The following is a 10034-nucleotide window of genomic DNA, read 5'->3' as shown; positions in this document are numbered from 1 at the left end:
ATTCTATGATTCTATGTGTATGTATACATATATTTGGATATGTGGACATGGATATGTGTTATATTTACATTCAGAGACAGACCTTGAGAAAAAAGAATTGAAGAAAATATAACAGCTAACATGGTACATTCTTCCTGTTTTAATCTCACAAAGACATTTCTTAAATGATGAATGTGTACAATTCATCCTGAAAGTCATCCTGCTTATGGTGAGCTTCCTGATGACTGCAGCAAGTCACATGCACAGCTGGCTAAATTGGCATCTTTCCATCAGTAACCATAGAACACACTAGAGAAAAATATATCACCATGCAAGCATAGATCACACAGGCACTGATTTTTCACAGCCTTGAATTCAATATAATCTGTTACATGTAGGGGCAGCAAAGATACATACTGAGTGCAATTCTCATTGAGATCTTAATAGCTATTGTTCACAAATAGAAATGAGCACTCCCAATGAAGAATTAGCTTCAAAGGATTTAACAGAAACAGAGAGGATCTAAATACTCAGAATTTTAAAAGAAAAACATAAAAAAAACCCCACAAAATGGACATTTTGTGTTTGGACATAATTACCAGAAAAAGCAGTAACCACTTGCTTTCCTAACATGTTATCTAGGGTAAGTACAAGAAATAAGCATTAACCTTTGCTTCATTGTGATACTCGTTCTACTAAAAAGTCTAAATGTTTTATAAATTGTATGCATGAGCTCAAGAAGAGAAATATAGGGAAAAAAAAACAGTGGACTAACAGTGGACTGATGAGCATCTGTATTATGAGCATCTGTATCTATGCATTTATGCTACTAACTAACTTTGTTTCAAAAAATGTTACTAACTAACTTTGTCTCATCTGAGAATAAGTCAAATTCATAAACCCAGCCAAATGATTGTTTTGAATAGAAACCAGGAGAAATTAGACTATGCCAAGTGGCTTTTGTCTTCAAACCAAATGTCAAACATCTACCTTATTGCAGTTTAACACTGAAGGAAAACAARGTATTAATTCTTCTCCCTTGGAAAACAGCAACCTTGGTGGCCGGGAACCAATTTGAAACAATCTTGGAATAAAGTTCTGCGCAACGCTCTGCATATAAAGCTCTGTTTGAAGCTCTAGAATATAATTATAATTAAGACTTCAAAGTATCTTTTTGTTACATTCAAGAGCTTAAATTGTGTAACTTATTAGCATTTGAGATAAAAAGAGATGCATATTTGGTATGTTGAAATTAGATTTGTAAAAGCATAAGCTCATTCCCAGTGGCAAGTATTAGTAATTCCATTTTCAGTTATGAAATAGTACGTTATTTTTAAGTGGGAGCCAGCTGTCCTAATAGGCTTTCTATATTAATCTGCTAAAGGCTATTATTTCTTTTTACAGGTTATGTTGGAATGGTTAAACTAAAACACTAAAAGTAAGAAAGCCCAAATTTGATTTTAATCCTAGACTTTAGGATTAATAGTTAGAATTAAGTCTGGCATGAGATTATGACTTTAGATTTTAGTGTTAAAACTATGGCTTTATTTTTATTTTATTTTTTTTTCTCCAAATCTGCTACATTTTTTTACAGTTATTACAAGCTTACACCACTATCTTTTGTACTCGATTTCTCAATATCAATTATTTCTTAAAGATTTTACTAACTTAAAAGGATGACTGTGCTCAGAGAATCTTGGTGCATTGGAGAAAAACACCAGTGCAGGGACCTTGCATTTTGGAATGTTATTTTTGTCATAGTGACAAAACCTATAAAGGTTTTGAACTCTTTTGAAAGCCTGAATTTCTGGCTTTGTCTTATCACAGAATCATCACAGAATATTCAAGGTTGCAAGGGACCTCTAGAGATCATCTAGTCCAATCCCCCCTGCTCAAACACGGACACCCAGAGCAAAGGGCACAAAGTGGCATCCAGGTGGATTTTGAAGACCTCCAGAGAAGGAGACACCATAACTTCTCTGGGCAGCCTGTTCCAAGGCTCTGTCACCTCCACAGGAAAAACGTTCATCCTCATATGGAGATTAAACTTCCTGTGTTTTAGTTTACACTCATTATCTCTTGTCCTGTCACTGTGTGAGAGAATTGCTCAAGAAGAGCAGGGACTTGGAGAAAGACGAAGCCTGACAGAACTTCTGGCATTGCAGAGGCCTGCTTGAGGTGAGAAGCAGTTACCAAATCCAGGATAGTTGATATCTGTGGAATCCACTTSTCCCTAGGCAACACAATCTGCCCTCCCAACCTATACTAATAAGAGTGAATGGAGGGTAGAGTGGAGTGAAGACACTACGGCCAAACTCCATTGTACTCCCTGCAGAGGTGGCAGCCTGGTGGAGCCACATAGCTGATAGGCCAAGGATGGTAGCCAATCAGTTCCATSTGCTAAACTTTGCTCAGGCTTCTTCTCCTTCTGATCCCATTGTAATACCAATACACAACCACTCCTCACTGAGTGTGCTTTCTAGATTAATAAATAAAGTAAATATGATTAGAGTCAATCAAGCTCCATGTGGATGTTAAAGAAAATGTATAAAAGGCGAACTAAGTGGAGGTAAGAATTAGGAAGAAAGAACTGGGAAGAAAGAACTAGGAAGAACTAGGAAGAACTAGGAGAGAAGAAAGGAAACAACTAGGAAGGAAAGAAGGAAGAGAAGAGAGGGAGGACTCCATCATAACTTCTGGATCAGCCGACAGGCTGAACTCGTCCCCACCACCTCAGGTCAGGATACCGCCTGAGGAGATTCCTCAAGATTGAGAGCCCTCTCCCATCTTCTGGGTGAGTGATGATTGTGCATTTGTATGTTAGGCACTAGCTAAGAACCCCACACTGTAGCGAATTTGCTATACTGACATCCGAAACCTGTTTTCTAAATGTTGCATTTGAATAAATTGTGCTATTCATGAACCCAACCACTTGTCTTGAAGGCAGTTGGACAAAATGTCAGYAGACTGTGGGTGAATCCGATACTGCCAGAATCAAGCTAATCGTCGATCACACTATTGGGGAACTTGACTCGCTCCTAGGAAGGTGATTGGACCTACTGTCAACAGACTGTGGGTGAAACCAATTCTGCCAGAGTCAAGGGTATAGCTGGCACAGTATTCGTTATCCCTATTAAGAGATGAGTCTAGCTGCTCCCAGTCCCTCTAACCTTTGAGGATTGGCTGGAGCACAAGGGGATTCATCTCTTACCAAATTTTCTCCATCCTTCCCCCATCAAACTGCAACACTGGTCACCACAGAGTTTGATCCCCTCCTCCCTATATTCTCCCTTCAGCTATTTTACATTTTGATAATATCCCTTCTTAATCTTCTCAAAGCTAAACAGGCCCAGCTTGCTTAGTCCTTCCTCATACGAAAGATGCTCCAGTCCCTTAATCATCTATATCACTCTTCACTGGACCCTCTCCGGAAGTWCTACATCCCTCTTACACTGCAGAACCCACAACTGCACACAGTACTCCACGTGAGGCCTCACCAGAGCTGAGGAGAGGGGCAGGATCACCTCCCTCCACCTGCTGGCAACACTCCTCCTGATGCAGGCCAGGATCCCAYTGGCCTTCTTGGCCACGAGGGCACACTGCTGACTCATGGTTAACTTGGTGTCAAYCWGGACTCCCAAGTCCCTCTCYGTGGAGCTGCTTTCCAGCAGGTCGAGCCCTAATCCGTACTGGTGCCTGGGGTTATTCCTCCCCAAGTGCAGGWCCCTGCACCTGTCCTTGTTGAACCTCAGAAGGTTCTTCTCTGCCCAACTCTCCAACATGTCTATGTCCCTCTGAATGGCAGCACAGCCCTCACAATGTCAGTTACTCCACCCAGTTTGGTATCTTCTGGAAACTTGSTGAGGGTGCATTCTGTCCCACATTCAAGTCATGGATGACCAAGCTGAGCCTCACTGGGCCCAGTACTGACTCCTGTGGGACATCATTGGCCACAGGCTTCCAACTAGACTCAGCATCAGTTCTTACTGAGCTCTGAGCTTTGCCATCCAGACAGTTCTCAATTCACCCCAAAGTCCACTCATCTAACCAAAACTTCCTGAGTCTTATTTTGCAACAGCAAATGCAACTCTCTCTGAAGATGTCAGAATGGTTGTTCACTCAATGTCCTAAATGGCTTCCATCTGTCTGTGTCATGTTACCTGGTGCTAATGATAGAAAAAAAAAAAAAAAAAGGAAAAAAAAAAAAAAAAAGACGTTCCTATATAAATTTTCTCAGAGGTACATATGGTCCAAAAAAAAAGGTGGGTATAGTCCTTTTCTGAAAGCATGTTAAAACTCGAAGCTTTCTAGTTTCTCTAGGATTCTTTTCTGATCCAGTGAAGCTTCTTCTTATATCACTCTTGCCTCATAGATTAGAGAGGGTTAAAGTTATAGTAGTTAAAATTATCCATGTGTATGAATGCTTTGCCGCACCAACTTTCTGTGAGAACAAGCCCTCTTTCTCTTGCATCTCTACTGCTAACTCATGMCAGAAATTTTGCTAAACAGAAAGATGCTTCACAGAAGAAATTGGAGCATATTAAAAGCTGTTAAGATTTAATACATCAATTAGAACAACTTGATTGACCTAATTGTAATAAATACATGTCAATGTATGCATGTGAATGAGGAAAAAGACCAATAAAAATACAATTCTCAAACATGTTMAGTTCCCTTGTAAAGGGGGGACCTTCAGTTCCACATACTTCCTCTTTAAAGGGGCATTATACAGTGTGTCTGCAGACAAGCCTGTTCTTCTGCATGATATTGTAGTGTTTCCGAGGAGACCTCCAGACACCTGCCACTGATAAAGACCAGTGGTCCGTGAAGCATGAGTATGGAATGACCTTATTACGGATTTCTTCTGTACTGAATTACCCCTGGACTTTTCCACATTTTGCAAAGTACTGAAGGGACTTGAGTTACCCATTTTCCATAGCTCTCCACAGACCAGTTCTGTGCAGAACAAAGCAATAAATAATCTTATTTGCTGACTTCCATTTCCTAATGTCACATTCTGAAGAACTACTCTAAGCTAGGTAGGGATTTTGGCTTGTATTTCCCTGGCTAGGTTTGTAAATGTAAAGCAAATTTTGAATGTTTCTCCAGGTTTAAAGGACTGGTGGACTGGGATTTCAGGTTTCACAAATGTAGGCTGTTGTTGAACCAATAGTTCCTACAAGAACAACAAGTTAGACAAGAAATTTAGAAAATCAAATACTAAAATGCATACCTTCTGATCCCTCCTCTTCCTCTTCACTCTGAGATCTTCAGGAAGGGACATCTTATGTATAGCTTTTCATCTCTAGGACCATTTCTTAGTTTTAAGGATATGTTGCATAAATTCAAATTTCTGTGCAATTTCACTTTAATTTTTCTAGACTCTCTTAAAAATATCATCTAATTTTGGTCATTGCAGCAAAATTTCCAAGTTGCTCTATAGTTTCTTCTTTACGGACTTCAGTCTTTGTAAAGGCTACATAAGAGAAACACCACTGGAAATAGTATTTTCCTGCCACTCAGATTAAGAAAGATGAATTAGGTCAATAAAAAAAAAAAAATCACTAAATTGTACTAGTACCTCAACAAGTTTCTAAAATGTCCATTCAGTTGCTGATTATTTTTTACATTTATGAGCAGATACAGCAAGTCAGAATCTCTGATTGTCCCCATTTTACACCACTGTAATTCCCCTTTTTCATGAAGATAAAAAGAGCGGCAAGTCTTTAGTCCAAATGATTTTAACATTCTTGAGCCAAAGAATAAAAATAAATCCATATTYTCTTTAATTTCTATTTTAATCTTTACAACATCAAGATCAAAACACTTCAGCATTAAATATGAAAACTATTTGGTTCAAAGACCTGCTTCATTGACCAAATTCACCAGAGACCTTGTACAGGAGAACAGGATTAGGCAGTTGGAGTCAGCCACTCAAAGGTTGGAGTAGATTAATTTATGCTGTTTCCTGAAAGTTTTTCAAATCTGCTTTGATCAGCATGCTGTTTCAGTGACTTCTTACCAAGTCACTCAGGCTATCTACAAGCCTATCTACATACAAAATGGTCTAGTCATGTATGCATATATACACAAGCACTTGAGAATATGAGTGAGATGGCAGTCATTCATCCTTGCATTCGAGAATCTGATAAGAATTTGTCAGAGAGAAAAACATGTCTCTGCCATAGTGCAAAAACTTCTGGCCCTCTTTCTAGCACAATGCAATAGTCAYGGCTTCCATGGATTAGCCACAAATGTGGTCATGAGACTGATATATGTAATACGCAAAAAAAGTACAGCAAATASCACCCGCGCTACAAAGAGTGACTAGCTAAGCATAAATAGAACTAGGAAAAACACCATATTGAATTGAAGACTAAATCACATTCTTCTGTTTGTAACAGTCAGAAAATGATTTAAAGATTTAAATTTCTATTTCTATTAAAGTTTTGTTATGTCTGTAGAAGAAAACAGATAAAAATGCATATGGAAAGATTGAAGTGTATGTGTATATATATATTCAGGAAAAAAGCCAACTTGTTCATCTGAAGAGCAGGAAACAGTTCTACAGGAAAGTCTTTCTCCTGAAAGATGTACTTCTGAAGGTACAATTGCAAGAGTACAATCTATACAAAAGGAAGAGCAAGACTAAATTTGCCTAGACTAAGAAAACTCAAATTTTCCTTTCAATGCTATCTATATTTATATCAATATTGATATATATTTCACAGTAAAGTTTCTTMTGAGAATGTCAGCTTGGTTGTGATTTGTATTGTGATTTTGTATTCATATTGTATTCTCCACATGGCATTATGAGAAAGCACATAAAAATTTGTATCGATGTGTCTTTTCCTTTCACCTTTTGCTGCATACCTGCCTATTACTTTTTTCTCCTTGAGAACATTGTGAAGGGCATGACATTTTTGAGGGGAGCAAAAAGCTGTTTTTCTGTCTAGTGCAAGCTTTATCCAGACATGTGGGAGAAAATTGTTGTCTTTGGCCTTGAGTCCTGCTCGGTGCAAAGACGAGTAGAGTTGATGCAGAAGGATGTAGGGAAATGTACATTAATGGCAGCACATCAAATTCTGTTGCAGGGAAGGCTTCAAGCAGATATGATGAGGTTTTCCTGATGGATGAATGCATGGGAGAGGGGGGAGGCAGGACTATGGAAAGGACTGCAGCAGTGGAAAAATCCTGAAAATCAGTAAAGAAAAGAAGGAAAGGGACAGACTAAACCATTTGAGAATGTTTCCCCTAGAACTTTACGCAGTTAATTTCTTCTTTATTTTTGGCTCTATTTTAAATGAAATAATTATATATATATAGAATCATAGAATCATTGAATCATAGAATGCTTAAGGTTGGAAGGGATCTCCAGGGGTCATCTAGTCCAACCCCCCTGCACATGCAGGGTCACCTAGAGCACATGGCACAGGGCTGCATTCAAGCAGGTTTTAAAGATCTCCAAAGAAGGAGACTCCACAACCTCTCTGGGCAGCCTGTTCCAGGGCTCCCCCTCACTGTTAAGAATATTTTTCTTAAGTTCCTCTGGAACTTCAGATGCTTCAGTTTGTAGTTGTTTCYTCTAGGTCTATGAATGGCCACCAATGAGAAGAAGACAGCCCCATCCTCTTCACTCCMTCCCTTGAGGTATTTATTCACACTGATCAGGTCCCGCCTCAGCCTTCTATTCTTCAGGCTGAAGAGGCTGAACTCTCTCAGACTTTGCTCATAAGGCAGATATTCCAGGCCCCTGATCATCTTTGTAGCCCTGCGCTGGACTCTCTCTTGTACTGGGGAGCCCAGAACTGGACACAATACTCCAGATGTGGCCTCACCAGGGCTGTGTGTRGGGGGAAGATCACCTCCCTCAACCTGCTGGAGGTGCTCCTCAATGCACCCCAGGATCCCATTGGCCTYCTTGGCCACCAGGGCACATTGCTGCCTCATGGTCATCTTGTCATCCACCATGACACCCAGGTTCCTATCTGCAGGGCTGCTCTCCAGAAGGTCAGTCCCTGACAGGCTGGGGCCTGTACTGGTGTCCAGGGTTATTCCTCCCCAAGTGCCTGCACTTGCCCTTTTTGAACTTCATGAGATTTCTCACCGCCCAGTTGTCCAGTCTGTCCAAGTCTCTCTGGATGGCAGCASAGCTCTCARGGCTATCAGCTATTCCTCCCAGTTTGGTATCATCAGCAAACTTGCTGAGAGAGCACTCCATCCCTTCATCTTGGTCGTTAATGAATAAGTTGAACAGGACAGGATCGAGGACTGACCCCTGGGGGACACCTCTAACTACAGACCTCCAACTGGACTCAGCACCACTGATTGCCACWTTCAGAGCCCTGCCATTGAGCCAATTCCTAATCCACCTCACCGTTCACTCATCTATTCCACACTTCCGAACCTTGCTCAGGRGAATATTGTGAGGGATGGTGTCAAAAGCTTTGCTCAAGTCCAGATAGACGATGTCCACTGCTCTGCCTTCATTTATCCAGCCAGGCACTTCATCATAGAAGGCTATCAGGTTAGTCAAGCATGATTTCCCCTTAATGAATTCACGTCTCTAGTGACACCAGTCAACATCTGCCAGTTCACACAACACCCTGGGGTGCATCCCATCAGGGTCCATGGATCTGTGAGTGTCAAGTTTCCTTAGGTGTTCTCTGACCCACACTTCCGCTACCTGGGGCAAGCCTTCCTCTCTCCAGCTCTCTTCTATTTTCTTTAGGGCCTGGGATTCTAGAGGGCTGCCCCTGGCAAACACCGAAGCAAAGGCGGCATTCAGCAGCTCTGCTTTCTCCATGTTTTTTGTAACCAGGGWACCCATCCCGTTCACCAGCAGACCTACGTTTTCCCTGACCTTCCTTTTGTTGTTAATATACTTGAAGAAGTTCTTCTTATTATTTTTAACATCCTTTGCCAAATTTAATTCCAAATGTGTCTTAGCTTTCCTTGTAGTATTCCTGCAAACCCTGACARCGTTCCTGTATTTCTCCCAAGRGACCTGCCTTTTCTTCCACACTCTGTATACTGCTTTCTTCTGCTGGAGTTTTGCCAGGAGCTCCCTACTCATCCATGCAGGTCTCCTGCCCCCTCTGCCTAACTTCTTTAACACAGGGATGCACTATTTCTAGGCAGGTARGAAGAGTTAGCAACTAGCATGCGATTAGACAGAGAAACCATTGAAAGAATATTTCATGGATTGTCAATTAGAATCAATGAGCACTGAAATAAGTAATGAAGACCATCTGTTTTGCAAATACATGAATTGAACAAAGTCATCTTAAGGGGAGTGAGTGAAATTTACTTCATAATTCACTTGACAGTTGAAAAGGTGATGAGACCTTTTGTGTTACTAGCAGATATAATTCACTGATACATGGAAAGCTCTGTATGCTAAAGACAAATGTTGTTGAGGAAAAATATCAAAATATCCCAAACAGGCAATGACTAAGGTGATGAAATTTTTTTATTTACTAGATAATCGGTAAAAGATATAAATAGCATTCAACATATAATTTTGGAGGAGAGCAAGTAATTGGTATGATACTTGATTAGGAAAAAAAAATAGAATCTAGACTTCCAAGGATCTAACTTAATTCTAAGTTGAGTTTTACATACCTGGAACATGTTGGAAGGATTAATTTTTGGACCATTGACTTCTAACAGGCTTCCTAGTCATATTCTGAAAAGGATAAAAAAAAWAACACAGGAGATGTTATTGCTCTTCGGCAGATCCCTTCGAGTTAGTATTTAATGATGTTTAGTATTTAATTATTAKTTAGTATTTAATGATGTAACAATGTAATGATGTTCTACAAGCTCTTTGTATGGCAGAAGATGATTTATAGTGCTGGTGGTAATAGYAATAGTGTTGAAATGCTATTTCCAATACCTTTCCTTCTTAACTGGTGTGTGAGCTACTTGTTATCATATGCTGACTCTACAYGTTTTTGTTGATTTTGCTAATTTTTTTTTCTCATAGTTTTGAAATACTCTTTAGCTGCTGATGCAGTAGCATGATAAAGTGATGTGCAGTGAAATGTAGAGGC

This window comes from Nothoprocta perdicaria, unplaced genomic scaffold (assembly GCF_003342845.1).
Source record: "Nothoprocta perdicaria isolate Ctin4 unplaced genomic scaffold, notPer1 scaffold_153, whole genome shotgun sequence".
In the NCBI taxonomy this organism is placed as follows: domain Eukaryota; kingdom Metazoa; phylum Chordata; class Aves; order Tinamiformes; family Tinamidae; genus Nothoprocta; species Nothoprocta perdicaria.
This window is presented reverse-complemented; position numbering follows the sequence as displayed.